Source organism: Haliotis cracherodii, unplaced genomic scaffold, assembly GCF_022045235.1.
Source record: "Haliotis cracherodii isolate W230 unplaced genomic scaffold, xgHalCrac1.p SCAF_3, whole genome shotgun sequence".
Lineage (NCBI taxonomy): Eukaryota > Metazoa > Mollusca > Gastropoda > Lepetellida > Haliotidae > Haliotis > Haliotis cracherodii.
Genome location: NW_027266286.1, coordinates 51,152,344 through 51,173,318, shown reverse-complemented (window position 1 = coordinate 51,173,318; position 20,975 = coordinate 51,152,344).

Genomic DNA, 20,975 nt, shown 5'->3' with positions numbered 1-20,975 from the left:
ATGTTTTGTTGAGTGGTGAGTGAGTGAGTATGGTTTTACGCCGCTTTTAGCAATATTCTAGCAATATCACGGCGGGGGACACCTGAAATGGGCTTCACACATTGTACACATGTCGGGAATCGAACCCGGGTCTTCTGCGTGACGAGCGAACGCTTTAACCACTAGGCTACCCGACCGCCCCTTTGTTGTAGTGGACCGAGCAATAATTTCATGTTTTTCATTAAGGAGAAGGTAGAACATGGATATAGACTTTTAAATCTACATAAACAATCTGACCTGGGGAAAAGTAGGGTTTCTTGTAAATGAGGATTTTCTTGTAAATAGTGTTATAGTCATAACATAACATAGTGTTAATTAAACCGACTAAAGGTACAAGCATTAAACGAACATTAATAATTTATTTGTTTTCGACATTTATTTTACATTTCTCCCTCATAAGTCATTGCAACATGTATTCATTCAGAGATGAATGATAAATTCATTATTTGTTAAGACCCTCATCAAACACTTTTCATCATTTCTTTCACATGACCTCCCTAAATAAAAGTCAACGATTCATTTAATAACGTCTGGCCATGTGGTACCGTAATTACCTGGCCAGCGTTGCGTCTGACGTCATCCGCAGATTGTTGGTTGTAACCATACATCCTCCTTGATAAGGATCCAAGGTTTCTGAGCATCTCACGTTCGCCCGTGGATTTCACCAACGTGGTTGTCGTCTATGACCTTAATTAGTCTTTTTTGGGTGTTCTTCTTTGTGATGACATGCCGTGCTACAACTGAAATACTGCCCCAAGCGTCGTCACGCTCACTCACTCACTCACCCAGACGCCAGTTAACTACAAACGATTTGCATAACGAATAACCCCTTAGGCTACTGACCGCCTCTCTGGTCTAGTAGGTAGAGCGTCTGCCTGGAGAGCGGAAGGTAGGTAGTTCGATCCCCTGCCGCGTCATACCAAAAACGTTAACATGTGGTACTTGTTGTTACCCTGCACGGCACTAGACATACAGGGGATAAAACAATGACTGGGCGGCTCGGAGTCAGTTTACTGTGTCTGAATGGAGCAGTCATGTTACACATGGCATAGTTATCTCGCACTATAACCTCGGCAATGGTCCGGACTCGTACAAACAGCCACACACAGACAAACACACACACACGTACGTCGTTATATAGGTGCAATGATCTTGAACGCGACGTTAGACCCCATTTCATCTCACCCCGTTGTACCTACAGGTTTCTAGACAACAGAGCAGTGTAGTATGTGACGTGTGGAGCTAGCCCCTGGCGTGAGTGGATGTTCTCCTCAGTACACTGCCGTGTAGACATGTCAGTAGAACAACAGATGTAGACAGGCAACGTCTTTCCATCAACGTGTTGGCCGTCAAATATGACGTCTCAACAAAGGTGCCCGTATCAGTGTCGGATATAACACATCTCGGGAGTCAAGGTCAAGGTTAAACTGCTTCTATATACTTTTGATAGAAACAAACAACTCCATTTAAATTACAAAGGCGCCTCAGTGAGATTGTGTTGTTTGTTACTGAAATACCATAACACTGAAATAAGCAAGTCTAGATTTTCCACAGGTTCTGGAATCACCCATCTCACCGGCATATTTGTCGTAAAAGGCGACTATGCTTGTCGTAAGAGGAGACAAACGGGATTGGGTGATCAGGCTCTCTGACCTGGTGGATACACGTCATCGTTTCCCAATTGCTCATGATGTCAATCACTGGATTGTCTGGTCCAGACTCGATTATTTACAGACCGCCGTCATATAGCTGGGATATTGCTGAGTGCGGCGTTAAACAACAAACAAACAATCCATTTTCGCTGAATGTCTGGCTATTACATATTTTTTAGTCCAAAATTTTAATGTTTTCCTTCAAAGTTCCACTGTCAGAATTCATAAATTCTTACATCCTTCCGGGTATCTCGTCTGAATACAATAGCTTTATGCTGGCAATGATTTGATCTGCTCATTTGTAAATATGTATCTCTCAAGTGTCGGTAATTTGTGCATCAAAATCAAGGAGACATTACTGGTCGTTTTCTTGTAAAGTTTTAGCTGTGAGTAAAACTGTTACTTTTACTGAGCTGTTACAATCGAACAATCTACCACATCCCTCCTCGATGTGTATTTCCTTGAAGGAGCGAATTCTTTTTGACATAAGGGGCATGTTGAATGAACACATACGACCGATCTCGTGAGACAACTTTACGGAAAGTGACGAGTGTGGCCGATTGCTGTCGCGATACCTTCGATGGTACCCCGCATTTGGAGCAGACGATCACGTGTTCTGAAAGCCGTGACGGAAGACCAACTGTTCCAGCAGATGACATCGTGTGAAATGGAAACCAACGGACGTACTTTCTGTCTACACCATTTAAAGGGATGTGTTTTGTTTGTCTTCATTCAGCCCGTTGTTGTGCTATTTGCACACACATTTCATTCTTCTCAACACCCACATCCGGGCAGACAATGCCTTAAACACAACCCGTGCATGCGGAGAGCCCGGGCGTCAGGGATCTCTAAGAAAAGTTAGAATTACATGGCATGTGTTTTTCACATTTGTCTGCCAACATGATATGTATGTACAAGACATTGTTTACAAAAATACTGATCCTTAAAAGAAATGCACCAGAATGTTTTTACCACACTGAAGATGGGTTTTTTCAGAGCTCTGTGGCCCTCCAGTCTGTCTCACAGTCACTGAACCATGATATTTTTGCTATAGCAAATTTGGAGCGAGTCTAGATTTTCCACAGGCTCACCATCTCATTGGGCTCCTTTTCAATTTAAAAAGACTTGTTTGTTTCTATCAAAATTATATTTTTTTCAGAAACGAAGGGTAAGTCTCGCCCTCCGGCTACCATCTTACCGAGGCAAGAGAGTTAACTGACTATAAAAGTCCAGTTTCCACCCTTGCCGAACTAGGCTGGTATTATGGAGTTACATTTTGGCTGGACTAACGAGTCTGCATAGTCCAATCAAATTCGCGCAACGAAATCGAAATCCGGTGCTTAAACTGTCGTGCAGATTTCGGTCGATTGCAGGATTTGCAAAACATGTGCACCGCCAACTCGTTGTCCTCGGATATTTTCCAAATCTTTTCATGTTTTTAATCAAGGTGCTGAAGTGATTTGATGCATTTCGTATTGTAAGACCCGTTTTATCACAATATAGATCTTGATTATCGATCAGATCGTCCTGACTGGGCGCCACCATTTTGTGTGAAGCAAACGGAAGTGATACGAGAGGTGAAATCTGATTGGTCCCTAGGAGAGGCTACCAAAATATATGAAAGGAAACAACTAAGTAATTTAAAACATAACTTATTCTTTAAGGGTCACCATGCTGGCATAAGATATACTCTGTTCTGTTTATGTGTTAACTTTTCTTTTACCTGCTGTCATCACTATTTGAGAGTGATTCATAAACACATACTTTTAATATCGTCGGAATCATACAATGGACTCTACATTAAAATTTCTTATGATTATGGAAAAAAATCTCTTTTGTTTTGGAAACGGGGACCTACTGTTCAACAAATGCAACTCTTCATGACGTAAATGACTAAGAAGTCTTCGCATCCATGTGACAAGATTTATCTGCCAATTTATTAAATTAGACTGAAGTAGAGACTAAATGTATTGAGTCTTTCGGATAATTATAGATACTAGATCTCAACAAAACATGAAAAGTCAGTCCACAGTGAATATATATACACGTGTTATCTGAACCAGCAAGGGAATCTAATTAGAAACCTGTCCATACATACGAACCATCATGACCATGTTGCTAATATACTTAGACATCGACGTTAACACATTCCTTAACACCGATGCTATGGAGCTTGGAAGGTAAGATTATATCGTAGCAAGGACTATAATTGACACCTGCACTGGAATATAATTGACACTCAAGTTTATTTTTATCTTTAATTCACCGGACAAGAAGTAAAGCACACAACGTGTGTTCATGTCATCCCTTCACAGACTCCTTGTAGAATTCATTGTATTCGTTTTGTATTTTCAAGTTTGCAATAGTTTCAACTGACCGTTACAGTGCACTCTTTTGTTTGTTTGTCTGTCTGGTGTTAACGCCGCACTCAGCAATATTCCAGCTATATGACGTCGGTCTGTAAATAATCGACTCTGGACCAGACAATCCAGTGATTCACATCATCCACGCAATTGGGATACGATGACATGCATCAACCAAGTCAGCGAGCCTGACCACCCGATCAAGTTAGTCGTCTCTTACGACAAGCATTGTCGTCTTTTACGGCAAGCATAGGTTGCTGAAGACCTATTCTACTCTGGATCTTCACGGGCCTTACAGTGCACTGACCACTGATATAAAGTTAGTGATGAAAGGCAATCATATAGCCAATATGTTTGTCCAAACTGTATTCAGGCGGAGATATAATCCTGCCACCAAGATGACACGTGGAACAACATAATGAAACATGACACCCTGCTAAGCGTGGGTGAGTGCCGTTTTACGCCGCTTTCAGCAACGTCCCAGCGACATCACGACGAGGACACACCAATTGAAATTCATACATTGTACTCGTATGTGGGGATTGGGAATCGAACCTCGGCTTTCGGCGTAACCAGAGAACGCTTAACCATGGTACACCCCACCGTCCCCTGCCTAAGTGAGTGAGTGAGTGAATATGGGTTTACGCCGCTTTTAGCAATATTCCAGCAATATCACGGCGGGGGACACCCGAAATGAGCTTCACACATTGTCGGGAATCGAACCCGAGTCTTCAGCGTGACGAGCGAACTCTTTAACCACTAAGCTATCCGACCGCCACTCCCCTGTCTAAGAAATAACCCAGTGATGACAAACTCGGTTACGGTAACTCTGTTTTCCAGAATTGAGATGTACACTCACCGATACGACATGCTTATCTCGCAGGTAAAAACATGACCAATGAAAATCACACGCAGCAAAATAAAATTTAAAAAAAGATTAAACGCAGCCAAATAATAAAAAACTATAAAAAAGAAAATTAATGATTACACGCAGTGTAAACCATCTCAGAGGAGAGATGTGGATGATGCAATAGCAATAAATCGTTCCAGTCTTAACAATTAACGCTACATCAATAACGGTACACGTGTTGTTGGAAGGGTTCAGGTGTGTTTCTTGTGATACGCGCACCCCTAAATTTCAATAACTGGCAAATGTTGTTGCGCACGTGATGTAATTCTCGTTGGCTTCTTGAACTAACGTGAAGATTATGCTCGTGTGCTGCACGTGCTAGGTCGTTCAGTGACCCGGAATGATTCGCAGATTATTTGCTATCTGATGTCAGTGTGCCTGCGAAAGTGAACCGTCGACGGTTCTGCAATCAGGATAAACCTGTCCGTCTGCTAGCCCCCAGACAGTAAAGATAAGGAGAGCTAGGGTTATCACATACTGTTGGGCACAGCATGACTAACATCACGGCAATGACTTATAGGTTAGGTTGAACGAGCACCCAAAGGCATTCGCCAACACCATTCGAGACCAACTCGTGTTATTCCGGGACAAGCCGGTAACGGAAAGGGGCGAGAGGTGACGAATGTCGTGAACACCCGTGTCACCCCGAGAGAAGCCGAAGGAAAATAAAGAAGGAAGTGAGGTGAAATGGGCTTTAACATCGCGTTCAGATTATATAATTTATATAGCGAAGTGCATGTACTTGTGCATGTGGCTGCTTGTACTAGTCCGGACTTATGCCGGTTTCAAAGGGCCAGAAACCAGGCCGCAGGTTTAACATGGATACCCCACTCAGACACATTATACTGACGCCGAGCGTCAGGCAGGGTAACAACAAGTGCCATCTTTTAACGTGTTTTTGTATGACGCGGTCGGAGTTCGAACCACCGACCTTCCGCTCTGCGGGCAAACGCGCTATCCACATGACCACAGAGGTGGTCTTCACAATATACAGAAGTAGGTAGCTGGTGTCTACAGTTGCCAACTGTAAGACACAGTTACTGATTAGGTAGTTTGCCCTTGTAGAGTGACTTCAGTTATCGCTCCGATTCAACACACTGACAAAAGCAAACGGGCATGGTTTATATAAATTAAGGCTGAAATTATTAACCTGCCGTGGGTTCGGTCCGATTATGTTTCTAGGTGTGTCAGCATCATACCCGTGCTCGTGGGTTTCACCGAGGTGGTAAACGTCTGAGACCTGCATCACTATCCTCGCGCTTTGCTCCCGCATTAAGCTGACACACCATGAGATATCTGGAGTACTGTTAAAGTCAGCCTTAAATCCAACTCACTCACTCACTCACTCACACACTCACTCCTATATTCATACATGGTATTAAACCAGCCTGCAAACTTTATTGATGGTATTTGACATCCTTATCACCAACACAAGACAGATGCTCTGATATCTCCAGGCAGTACATATCCACAGAAGTTGCCACAAAGTAGATATATTGATGTGAAGGGCGGTACCTTGTCTGCCACACAGACCCTGAAACAAATATGTCCAATACAGCCCATGTAAGTCTATAATATTTGGCAAGTCTAAATTACTGCAGTTTCTGACAATGAAGAAAGTCCCTTGTCTCCTATAATTATATTTTTAAGATAATATTTGTCTGTAAAACAGCTTGTAAAATATTTTCATTTCAGAAACTAAATTATAGCCCAGAGGGTACCATGTAGTAACCCAAGGATAACGAGGCGAAAGTAAAATAGTCTGTAGAAACGTGTAGAATTCGCGTCATAACATTCCTAAATCAACCCGTAGTACACGTACTTCGATATATGGAGCAAAAAATTGACAAATCTTAATTTCATACAAAAAATAAAAAAATAAAATATATGCTAATCAAAGATCAACATTCTCAAAAGGGCTGTGTAATGTGTCCCTGAGAATTATATGTTTATTAAATAGTCTTATTTTACGTTTAATGGTGACTTCGGACAAATTGCCAGCACAGGAGAGTTGTGAACATTTCATTTTGAGATAGACGTCCACCGATTCGTCAATGAAGTCAATGACGTCATTGGCACGTTCTCCACGTGCCTCGTACCCCAGTAGAACGTACACAATTCAACAGCCCCAGTACTTTCACACCCACTCTAACATAGATACTGTGGCGCTGACAGTCAGTTGTCCTGCAGGAAGCTTAGGTGAAGTGTAGGTGAAGTGATGGGCTGTATATAAGCCACGCGGCTATCGAGGGATTCGAACCGGATTCTTTTTGCAGCGAGCGAATTACCATGCACCCATCTTAGCACGAGGATAGCACGGTTTCTTCTGCATCAGGGTTTCTTCTGAGTAATGATTAAGCGGCGTACTCTCATGTTTGTTTGTTTGTTATTTAACGCCGCACACCAGCTATATGACGGCGGTCTGAAAAAATAATCGAGTCTGGACCAGACAACCCAGTGTTTGAGCCATCGATCGAGGCAACTGGGATACGATGACATGCATCAACCAAGTCAGCGAGCCTGACCACCCGATTCCGTTAGTCGCCTCTTATGGTAAACTTAGTATCCTGCTACGGCAAGCATGGGTTGCTGAAGACCTATTCTACCCGGATCTTCACGGGCCGTACTCTCATGTCATGCAGTACGGCTTGCAGGTTGATGACAATGTATCCCCAAACAACAAGCTCGGCAACAGCAGGATGTTTATACTTTAGTGAGGTTGTGAACATTAACCCTTTACTACATATGCAAGTATAACAATGCACATTAAACTCCATTACTGGGATATCATTTCTATAAACTGATAACCGACCATCATTAATTAGAAATAACACAGTTCCCCATGCTTGCCGTAAAATGCGACTGTGCTTGTCGTAAGAGGCGAATCACGGAATCGGGTGGTCATGTAGGTCATGTCACCGATCCCAATTGTGCAGTTCGATGCTCCTGATATCAGTCACTGGATTGTCTGGTCCAGGCTTGATTATTTACAGACCACTGTCATATAGCTGGAAAATTACTGAGTACGGTGTTAAACAACAAACAAACAAGAAATAACACACAATCACAGACCCATGAAGATCCGGTTAGAATTGGTCTTCAGCACTCATGCTTATCCTAAGAGGCCGCTAACGGGACTGGATGGTCAAGCTCGATGTCTTGGTTGATGCATCGTATTCCAGTTACGTAGATCGATGCTCATGTCAATCACTGGATTGTCTGGTCTAAACACGATTATTTACAGACTGCCATAATATGGCTGGAGTATTGCTGAGTATTGCGTAAAACTACAAATATATACAAACTTGGTGACATAGATACAGGGTCGAAGGTCACCATGACCATCTCATCAGATGTGTTACTCCTTCACGATACCTACCTGAGGACATCTGGACTTGAGTCATATGGACTTTCAAATCCGCCGATCAGCGTCCAGTTTTGTACATGTTCAGTACGAGTGAGCAAAGCAATCAAACCAGCATCTAATTTCTGTATCTCGAAAACAAACTACTACAAGTAGAAAGTATAGCGACAGCATTATATTGTCGTGTCTATTTCATACACCCTTTCGTTCTGAGAGCAGTACCATCTACACCCAAAAAGGAGTACTATTGAAAGCGATTGCTGTCGTTCTGTGTTGGTTTTCATTTGAATGTATCGAATTTCCGAATCGAGGTGGTAAAAATATGAAGCCTAACCGTTTTAGAAAACTGACATCTGATTGGCCCAAGAACCCACGGAGCCTTCTTTCGGATTGGTTGGTCAAAGCCATGGTTTTCTTTACACAACCTTTTATGGGTGTTGTAACGAGATCTTCAAGAAGAGGGGTATCATATCGAAGTAAACGATGTCATTTTAATGCCAATCACATAACTCTATGGTCACTGTATGTTTGAGGCATCAAGAGTGAGTGAGTATGGTTTTACGCCGCTTTTAGCAATATTCCAGCAATATCACGGCGGGGGACACCAGAAATGGGCTTCACAAATTGTACCCATGTGGGGAATAGAACCCTGGCCTTCGGCGTGACGAGCGAACGCTTTAACCACTAGGCTACCCCACCGCCCCTGAGGCATCAAGACAGCATTGTATTACTGGTGAAGGTATGAGGGCCAGACAAGTCGTCGTATGACAACCAGTCCGACACGTGTTTACATCAGCGGCGTTAGTGTATGTTGTATGGTGTTATTACCATTACAACATTTGCTCCCCATCCTCAGCCCTTGTGCTGTTCCTCAAATAGGTACAATATGCGAAGCACTTTTGTTGGTATCCCCTTGCATGATATACTTGTATAAGCTTGGAATTTTGCTAAAAAATACTCTCCACGCGTAAACATATACACCATATGTAGCCATTCCACATTGATTTACAAGCTCCATTTAAACAGTTGATGCCTTGTTTTACACTTATTAGAGAGTTCCCTCGTACTTCCTATGAGAAGAGGGTTCCGTTCTACAAGGCGTCCTTTGTACTACGTCCATCGTAACTCATATCTCATAAAAATTGTCTTACGGCAGTCCTGGAACTAAGGTTGCATTATGAAATGAGCTCTGGACTAAAACTTCAAAGACCCACACCAACTTTCAGTGTTTTTGAACGCAGAACCAACATAACTATCATCATTATCATTATACTTCTGTATTTTTAGGCAAAGTAAATCAATTTTGTTTTTCATAACATTTAAGTGGATGAGCGAGTTTGGTTTTACAGTGCTTTCAGCTGTATAACCAGAAAATGGGCTTCACACATTGTACCCATGTGGGGAATCGAACCCGGGCCTTCGGCGTGACATCTTCCCGAGGCAAGTGAGTTAACTGACTTGAAAAGTCCAGTTTCCACCCTTGCCGAACTAGACTGGTATTATGGAGTTACATTTTGGCTGGTCTAACGAGTCTATGCATAGTCCAATCAAATTCGCGCACCGAAATCGAAATCCGGTTCGCGTAAACTGTCGTGCAGATTTCGGACGATTGCCAGATTTGCAAAGCATGTGCACCGCCAACTCGTTGTCAGCAGATATTTTCCAAATCTTTTCATGTCTTTAATCAAGGTGCTCACATGAAGGAGACATTTCACGATGTAAGACCCGTATTATCACAATATAGATCTTGATTATCGATCAGATCGTCTTGACTGGGCGCCGCCATTTTGTTTGAATCAAATGCAAGTGGAATCTGATTGGTCCATAGGAGAGGTTTAGAATGGACATAACTCATAATAACCACTGGTGGCGCTACGATCGAGCCCAGGAATTCCAGCCTAGTTCGGCAAGGGTGGAAACTGGACTTTTAAAGTCAGTTAACTCTCTTGCCTCGGGAAGATGTCCGCGTGACGGACGAAAGCTTTTGGCACCGGGCTACTCACCGCCTTCGTCATATTTAAACTAAAGGTACAGTGGGTGAAATTTCTTCTTTTTTTCCAATTCCCAACTACTTCATACTAACGACAAAATTTGACAATCAAGACTTCAAATATTCGCAGCCTTTCCTAATTTGCAAGGTCTCAAACATCATTGCTGGTCGTCAGAACTGGTTACATACAAGAGCGCAAAGTCGGAAGAGGAAAGAAGGGGAACCGGAAGCGAATGTAGAATGCAAAACAATGAATAGATCTTGTAGAAGGGACGATATCTTCGAGTCAGTCGGTGAAGAGATGACGAGTCGGTGAATTATTTTATGCGGCCTAACAAACTGAAAATACCAATTCCAGTAAAACGCTTCGATTTCGATTTCGTCCAAATAACCCCAAAATAGTCAGAATATCTAAATCGGTAGTACACTCAGATTTCCTCAACCAATACAGAAAATAGATAAACTTTTAGGACGGAAGCGCATAATAATCTATTGACAAGTCAGATGAAGTTGGGCAGAGAAGGACGGCGATTTTTATGTCAAAGTGAGACAAAATCAATTGTTTATTCTGAGTAAGTTATGTGAAAGTGCTCTCATGTCGCAGTTGATAGATGGGTACTTAAATCTCGGTTAATTAAACATTTACAAATTTGATCGAATTTGTTGAGATTGGAAATATTATTGGAACTGTAAATGGCTTTTCTACACACAATCGACTGAATTGGTTTGCACGTATTGTAAATACATGGCGTTACTTTATGATTTAATACTGTGACAGTCGAAGGAAACAAGGTAATTGGAATGTGTTCTAGTGAATAGGGTGGGGCTGGGGTGGGGCTGGGGTGGGGCGTTATAGGGGTTGCCCGGTAATCTAAGGCACCGCAAATCGCTGTGGAGAGATGCGTCTTTTGGGCGTGGCATAATCCTATGCGCGTGATTATTACTTTATATGTCAGTACTGTGTTTTTAGATTATGAATATAGGTATGTGCTGACAAACCTGGAAACATAAAATCGGAGCGAACCGGGATTTAAAAAACACGATCATAGCTTTCTGTGTTGTCAGATGGAGTGAACCATCGGCCCATACACTAATATGATCCACCGCAATATATGTGGTAGAACATTTCCCAAAACTAGCACGGCGAAGTAAATACATAACTAATACCATGGACAATACATTCTTGCTTATTTGACACTAATACATTAAAATATTTAATGGTGGCATCGTTACATATTTCAAAGGCAAATAATTCATTCTCCAGTCAGAATACACTCTTCAAAATAAGAAACGAACAGGCAGATTTTTAGTAAATTTATTGTACCTGATAAAGTCGATATATCTAATTTAATATCAGATACAAATAGGAAAATTTGATCTTCTCGTTGTACAAAGGCATTGAAAACTGTTCATTGTCGTGTCAAAAAAGGCCACAAGGTAGCGCTGAACTCGTGCCCCGAGCAGCTCTGCTACTCCTCGGCACTGACTGGATAAGTGTACGTATTCTCTCCTGTGGAATTCTGCACCATTCTGCTTGTAACGCGTTGGCCAGTTGTGGGAGTGACTGCGGCGTGTTCTGACGTTGACGTACACGTCGATCGAGTTCATTCCAGAGGTGTTCGATTGGTTTGAGATCTGGAGATCTCGACGGCCAGGGCAAAACGTTGATGTTGGCATTATGAAGGTAGTATACAGTGACACGAGCTATGTGCGGTGGAGCGTTGTCCTGTTGAAACAGCTCCCTCTGGCGGTAAATAATTGGAAGAAGGTGAGGTTGAAGAATTTGATTCATGCAGCGATTTGCTGTCAAATTTCCCTGAACCACATCCCAAGTCAGATCTCGTGATGTATGCTATGCCCCCTACGCACACACACACCATGACACCGAATTTGTCGAATTCACGTAAACAATGTGGGTCAAAACGCTCATTTCGACGACGATAAACACGTTGTCTTCCATCTCGCCGGTGAAGAAGAAATCGTGACCTCGCGAAGATGGTTCCTGACAGTCTGGTCCGATATCCTCCTCAAACCAAGGATGCGTCCTGCAGTCTCCGTAGCTGTGGCATTGCGACGACGTAGGTGGAACAGTCGAATGTAGTGATCCTGTGCAGGGGTGGTAACTCTTGGTCGGCCGGTTCTCGGACTGTCTGCAGTGGAATTGAACTGTGTGTATCGGTCACAAAGGCGGTAAATGGTGCTGTGGTGGACGTTGAAGTGGCGTGCGACAGAAGACTGCGATTCCCCTCTTTGGATACGCCCTATGGCGATGTTCCGGTCGGCAGCGCTGAGTCCCGGCATTTTCCTTGGTAAATGCTGACAATTGAATGACAAATTATTGGCTAATGCTTGCCTTATTATTGCCACTACCACGAGTTACGAATGCCATAACTTGCGCGTGCATTTTGCTTTACTGTTTTCCTCAATGGCATATTTGAACAAGGGTGAAAACAATGCCGTTTAAGACATTGCAAATCGATAATGGCTGCGTTTGAACGCACCGTTTGTCGAATATCAGAACACCAACATTTTCCAATAACATATATCCAATTATATACATACTACCTGTGCGTTTCTTTTTGTGAAAAGTGTATACTGAAGAGACAATTATAAAATACTTATCCTCCATGCATAATGTTGTTATGTTATTTACAACATAATCATAATCTGTCACTACAGGCAATGCTTTCATATCTACCCGTTTCAATTCGCAAGTTATGATAGCTCGTACGGATAATAAACGCTATCCTATTTTATAAATGAGATAACATTAATATTACCCTGAAACCAAATACATACTTACAACAACTATATGTGTATGTTTTAGAACCATTCCAAATCACACTATGCCAGTGTTACTCGTGATGCCTAAGACGTAGCATGAATTCTGAGAAAAAAAGTTGCAATTCCCACACCTTGAGTAACAAGAGACCGACATGAGTCATTGGGCATGGACGTCCCGGATGCCCTATATATAACTGGGTTAGGGGTTATGCATCCTTAAATACATGTTCAAAGACGAGGTGCTTTGAAATCACAACTTTCTGCAACTTGTTCTGAACGTCTAGGTATCGGGTTCTTTTGAAAAATACCCAGACTAACATCAAGTCTCTGAAATGAATATATTTTACAGAAAAACCAGCTGTTAAGTTATCCAAATAAAACATAATAAAAAAGGAGCCCAGAGACTCTCAGATACTGTAATAATCTAGACTTGCCCACTATTATAGACTTACATGGGCTGAATTGGATATATTTGTTTCGGGGTCTATATGACAGACTAAAAAATGCTTCGCAGGTCACTCTTTAACCTTGAAGTTCATATATTCAGCAAAATGGTTTACTTAGTACCCATGATCTGATATCAATTATACAATATCATGTAACTTAGGCACAGTTCACAGGTCACATGACGAGTTGTTCGCTTTGATGGTGACTACCTTTCAGGCTAGAGCCACTACACATGGTCGTCTTGTTCGACTTCTTCATGAAGATGTCTCGTTGTCAGAAGTAACAGCGACAAAAACCATGTCCATGATTATGAGACATAACACCTTAAAGCACGGAGTCGATCGTCTCTATATCATAAACATCTGTTTATGAATCACCATGTCTTTATGAAACATTGCCGATGCGGTGATAAATTTGAATGCACTCACTCACTCGATAAAATGTTGGCATTCTGGTAAACTTCCTGACGTTTCGCTATTTATCAAGGAGTCTTTGAAACAGTACAAGTGCCAAATATATAACAAACTCCAACACAATAATGGCCAACACAAACAATATAACAGCGTTAGTATTTTTTTCCCATGTAAAAGTTGTTCTAAATGCAAAAGCAGCCGCGGTGTCTGACAGATGGTCGATGCGGCATACATCACTCCGTGACTGTAAAACGATAGTTCTTGACATAGTTTACAGATTCAAATCATGCACATAGATCTTTTCTGTATCATCATTTTTCAATTTATCAAGTATCCCCCCCCCCCCCCCCCCCCCCCCCTCATATCATCTCGGTAGATCAAAAAGTTACACAGTTAAAAACATTTTGTTTTCCGGAAACGAACCGCGTTCCTCAAACTTTGCGTCATCAAATTCGATACTGTGAACGAAATTAACTATGCCGGAAGCGTCCATAAACTATATGGATGACTTTCCACAGATAACCTCATATCTGTGCTGTGAGAATTAGATTAAAAGAATCTGCAGCACGTGTACATTTCAACCCAAGCATTTCGTTCTCCTTAAACGCTCGTACACCAAATCCACGCATTTTACATATATTTGTATATCTTACTTCAGCATTTTTAGAATCATCGATAATGTTATCTTTCACGAATATTACTGTTATTTACTTTCTACAAGTATATATATCAAATATTTTTCAGTCGAACTTTGGCTTATAGCAGATGGCATCTTATCTGTGGCAGCCCATTATCTGTTCCCATCATATGAGATCACTAGATCTTTGATATAACGAAGACCATCTCTGACTCACCCTAGCTGTAACTTCTATAGGTGGCGTTGCAAACTGCACATGTTTTTTCCTCATGCATTTTTATTAATAGCCTTCTGCATATCAGCGATGGAGAAAAACCGACAGTTTTTCGAATCAGTGCAAAACTTATCAGTCAAAGTATCGCATTTCGTTTTTTCCAAAGACCGTGTTTTACTACTGGCGGCGAAAAATAACGCTATCATCATTAAGAAGACGCTCAAGTTTCTCGAGCTGTTCTGCTGTTGGTTGCTATGCTGGGGATATCCATTCTGCCTGGTTCCTTCCGTGCAGTTCAGTTGAGGACGCGCTCTTGTCCAGGCGGTGTGTGGAGTTACCATCATGGCGGATGTACGCATGCGGCTGGTTGCACCAACGGTAAACCACGCATGTTTTATTGATCTTTCTCGTTGAGGGGAGGTAGATATTGATTCCTGTCCATCACGAGCTGTATAATGTAGGCAATTTCGAGTCAATGTGTACAACCAAACTTGAGGATAGGTCCGTAAAGTTCGCGGAGGTAATAAATTGAGAAGGGTAGTGGGTTCTTGATCGTTGAATATGTGCTGGGCTTTTTCATTTGTAAAAGTTCGATATCATTATTATATTAATTATTTTTAAGTGATCGAAAGGCACCACTTGTGATTTATTACCATGACGTGGAAGTATAACGTGTATGTATATTACAAGTCTGTGTAACGAGTTTAGCGTCCTTGATCAAGGGAGGTAATTACATTGATCCTGATGCTATTATCTCTATTATACGGATGTGTCCGGGGCGATCTTAACTGGCAGATATTTCATATATTGTGATGTAGATTATTTTCTATATAACGAGGTGTAAGGTTCATATGGGAGAAAAACTATACGTAATCGTTGTATACGTTCACGGTATTGGTGAAAACGAGGAGCAGGCGGTGGTGCTGACAAACCAAATTACAATCTGGGATTCGAACCTTCAGTTAGCGGTTTGTTACAGCCAAGAGACGGGACCCTGCACAGAGAATTTGCAGAACCTTAGCCCATAGAGACACTTCCCACCCGTACCATCTGGGACTCATTTAGGGTTTTCTACAATCTCATTGTTACAGATCACTCATTTGTTTGCCATTTATCATGATGAACTCATTTTGGGGGGAACGGTTGAAAAACAGATACCTTAAACAGAAAAAAAGAATGAACGTAATTACAGCTAAAATATATTGTAATATCTGTAGTGTATCTCAGTCACAGTTTTTTACATTCGTGTATCTTTGCCTCATTCCATCATGGACTCGGGATGCGTCGCTGTGCAGTGTTACGTCCCTTGGTCGGGCCAGGATCCACTGATCTCGTAGTATTCGAATGTCAAAATCGCCCCAACTATGAACTATACTGTTGCTCTGTTCCACTAAACGTATATGATCTGTGACTTTTTCAGCTTTTGTCACAGAAAGCTCGCCTTGGTGTTGCCAAAATACTGCTTAAAGCGGCGTTAATTCCAACTCACTGAGCTACGTATTTTCTGAATTCTCTACATTTCAGGTTATGAAAGAATATCTTTCCCCAAGTGAATGTAATGCACCGTTTTAACGGGGTCAAGACACTAATTTCTCATTAACGACGCATGATAGAATTTTCTGAGATTGTAGTTTCATTGGCAACATCTCTCTTAAGCCATGTTAATTTCGTCTGATCTACTGAGCTACTCGACACTATTGAGCTATTTGAGGGAGCTTCAACACATATTTATAGATTTTAATTCACAGCTGCGGATTTAGTATGTCAGAAATGCCCCTTCATACTACCGATAAACACTTGCATTTGCGTCCTGCATTTCTAAAACACATCTAGAGATGCGGTGGTCGACATCCCCTTGTATGTAATTCCACGTGTTATACTGTAGGTAGTCGGAATACATCCGTCACTGTGCCTGTGTTTACAGGCCGCTGATCTGGACTAGGGTGCTGAGTGCATTCGGTAGACTTCGTCAAGGTTTCACATTCCACACACCGTCCAAAAGAAATTACCGTATCTGTTAAAGTGTATTTATAGCCCCTGCTGACGTTAATCTGAAAGTGGATAAAATCGGTGTTAAAAATCAACCTGCTCCTGCCAAATAAGAAGGGCCTGTTTCTTCTTATAAATAACGCTCTGAGTGACTGACGGAAAACGTCTTGACTGGTATACAACTTTTTTTAAACGAGATACAGAAGCGCTACCCTATCTATAGTAGACATTGGCGTGTATGTTGGTTTGGTTTACTGTTCTTAAATTCTGTGTTTAGAAGGTTCCGACAAATTAAAAAAACACAGGTAAAGATATTTTACTTTTCAGTTTTCATACTTGCGAATTCCTACTGGCATTCATACAAAATAGTGTATCTGAGTGAAATGTACCCTTCTTCAGCAGGTAAACGTAAACTGACCATGTTGATCAGAATACCATGGCACGGAGTCTTCATGTAAATATATAACATCAATGCCAGAGAATAAACAATCTCGAGTGTCCACCGAAACAGATTCCATTGGGCGAAAGGAAGACTAGCAGTGAATATTATATGCATGTATGTATATTTTATATATTATTCTTATACACTCCCTGGATATGTTAACTTCGGATTAACGAACACAAAGGGAAATAATATATCGGTTCGCTATATCCGAATTCCGATACTCGCGCGGACATTGACGTCATTGGTGGTTAGAAATTGGTTCATCATGACTGGCCATTCGCCATAACAAATCTTCGTAATATCCGGAGGTGATGTTTTTCCTTCTTAATAATCCATCTTTTGTCTTTTTCCTTTCGCAGAAGATCAAGGCTTACATGCGCAAAGCGATCGTAGCACCATACTTTTGAAAGGCAAAGTGTGTATGTTCCGATAGTTGTAGCGCTTCGAGCAAAGTGATCCCTGCGACAGGATGTCCCTGACAAGCTTCAGTACTGCATTATAAATAGCGCCTCATAGAAACTGTTGTGGTCGGGCATTACAGTTTCAGAGTGAGTGAGTGAGTGAGTATGGTTTTACGCTGCGTTTAGCAATATTCCAGCAATATCGCGGCGGGGGACACCAGAAATGGGCTTCACACATTGTACCAATGTCGGGAATCCAACCAAGGCTTTCGGGGTGACGAGCGAACGCTTTAACCACTAGGCTACCCGACCGCCCCTACAGTTTCAGAACTCCCATAGACACATGTCGTTTGTTTTTTGCTAATAATGAGCGAATATCTTGACATGCAGCCCTGATAAGAGCGGGCCCTCCACACAGCTACTATCTGTACGTGCGTTCGATTATCAAAATATGAGTGACCCGAGTCACCGATATGACCACTTTTCTGGCAACCGCGGTTGCCTAGATTAAATTTGAGTTGACCCCAGTGTTAATCAAGGATAACTTAGGGCAGTACCCAAAAGAAAACACATAACAATTACCTTTGTCTATTTCATGCATGCAAAAAATGACGCAAAAGTTCAAAGTGAAACGCTGAACATTAGAGATGCAAAACCATCTTCTAAGTTGCATTATTGATTCAAAAATATTTATAAAAATAATCGAAAGTAAAGTTTCCCCTGACTTACATCAGGATATATATAGTGTTAATACCTAGTAACTATAGTCAATAAATGTTTTTATTCATGATTGAATCTATAAATTAAAACTAATTACTTTAACGATGACGTCACTTGAAAGTTGCTAACCGGAGTACCGCTCCACAGTAGGTATGGGCGACTCAGGTCAATGACGTTTGGTGTAAACCTGTTAACATGTGCTAACATTGGTCATTCAAGGTTAGCTTGGGTTATGCCTTGATCGGTACGGGTTCACCTGGGTCGTCCAGGGTTTGGAAATCAAACACAAGCATCGTTAGAGTAATTTTGTAATTTTGTGAAGAGCCGGGTGGGAATAGGTCTTCAGCCACCCCAGCTTGTCGTAAGAGGCGACTAACGGGATCGGGTGGTCAGGCTCGCTGACTTGGTTCATGCATGTCATCATATCCCAATTGCTTGGGTCGATCATCACAATGTCAATCACTGGATTGTCTGGTCCAGACTCGATTATTAACAAACCGCCGTCATATAGCTGGACTATTGCTGAGTGCGGCGTTAAACAACAAACAAACAAAACAAAACAAAAACGTGCATGCGTGTGCATGTATTAAACCCTGTATGTCAGAGAAAAAACATAATCTATTATATTCCACCTCAGTACGAGATTTTCCACTTTACAATGTCTGATATAAATCAACTTTCCCCTCTGTGATGCGGACAGTAATTATGTCTTCCGGGGCTGTTGTATAGTGTACCCTTCAACAAACCGCCACCAGTCTCGAAATGACAATTACTGACATCTCAGATGATTTGTTCGCTCTGTCGTCAAGATACCACTCTGGGTATCTTTTTCCCCAATGCAAAAGTTTGTTCGGTAAAGCTTATACTCTTGATAAAGCAATATACTTTCTATGTTGACTAAACATAATATCATGGCATTTATTTTAACACCCAACAACAGAGATTTGAGATAGGAGTAATCACTAATCACAGATACATTGTACATCAACATAGCAGCATGGCTTGGACACTAGCAATGGTTTTCACACAGTGTGTCCATTCAGAGAACCAGTAACCCGGACCCTTAGCGTAAAAAACCAACGCTTTAACCATTAGGCTAGAATGCGTCCCAGGGCCCCGCCCACACATCCATCCTAGGACTACGATGTGGGAAGTCAGTGTGTAAAGAATGGGAGCTACGATCGTCTTATCGCCAAGATCGGTTTGTGGAACTGGGTCCCGTTCCACAAAGCGATCTTAGTGCTATGATTGTCGTAAGCCTGTGTTAAAGTATGGGAGTTACGATAATCTTAGCGCTAAGATCGCTTTGTGGAACGGGGCACCTGGTCCCAGGAAAGTGAAATAGATCGTCAATACAACATATCACAAGTTCAATCTGCTGTAGGTTGTAGCTACAACCGCAATTAATAGCATGGGCCTATCTCGGGAGAAGGACTAACATCTTGATAAGCATGTTGCCACAGACTCTCTATCCAGAAATTAGTTGCGCCCAAGGTTAACCCATGATAGACACTGACACAAGCAGCCGTTGTTTATTTGCAGCTAGTGGGGTTGAGAGAGGTCGATATGCATTCTCCGTCTCGGTAGCTGGTGTAATTTTAGCACGTGCTTTTCTATGGTAGACTCATTTACCGAGTTACTATCGGGGACCTGTTTTCTGACAAAGACTTTTCGTTGCAGGGTTTTGATCTTTGGGGCCCCGTATGATGGCATCTGTGTAGAAATGATGGAGATGAACAATGATAAGGCTCCCAACGGGCGAAGTGTAGATTGAAATTGACAAACTATGACAAGGATTCCTTTTTGGCCAACTAGAAGTGCCAAATTTAAAAAAAAAGGTTGAAACAAATCTGATACCAGTTATTAGAAGTGTTACTATGACAACTAACATGTTGCTATTTCCTTTGAGTTTTGGAATCATGACAATATCCATTTCTGTTAGGGGTGGGCCATTTGATACTTAGGTGTGGGTGGGTGTTGGGGTGGGGTGTGGGTGGGGGGGGGGCGTGGGGGGTGGGGGGGGGGGGGGGAATGGATGTTAAAATTGTCCCTCGCTGTTCACTATAATAACTGTATAGATGTAGGTGATTTTGAAACAGAACAATGAAGACATCAGTTTAATACAGCATTTTTATAAAACAAAAGTCCATTTTTTTACTGCACCATGTGTAATCCAAACCAAGTCAACTTGGCATGGTGTACTCACATCTACAGGAGGAATGTACTTTACTACCACAATTACTATATTGTGGATGATGGACATAAGTAGCATAACTTTTGATGTAAACTGACGAACAAAAGAAACGTTACCAACTGAAAGTTGGACAAGTTGGGTCCAAACCCGAATAGTGTTAGAAAATGGTTGAGAATCAATCGCCAAAACACAACCAAAACAGTTTGCTGAGTAATGCACGTGCTACAGTAACCCAGATCAGTGGAACTTATATTTGAAGTGAAACTTTTGCTGCACTTGCAGCATGCCAGCCTACAAAGATCTGGATATAAAAGGAACGATGTACTGTTCATTCACGACCAAACCTTTTTGACAGTGACAAATAACATGCTGAGATTAAGGGTACTGAAAGAACAAGCCATTGGTATGATACA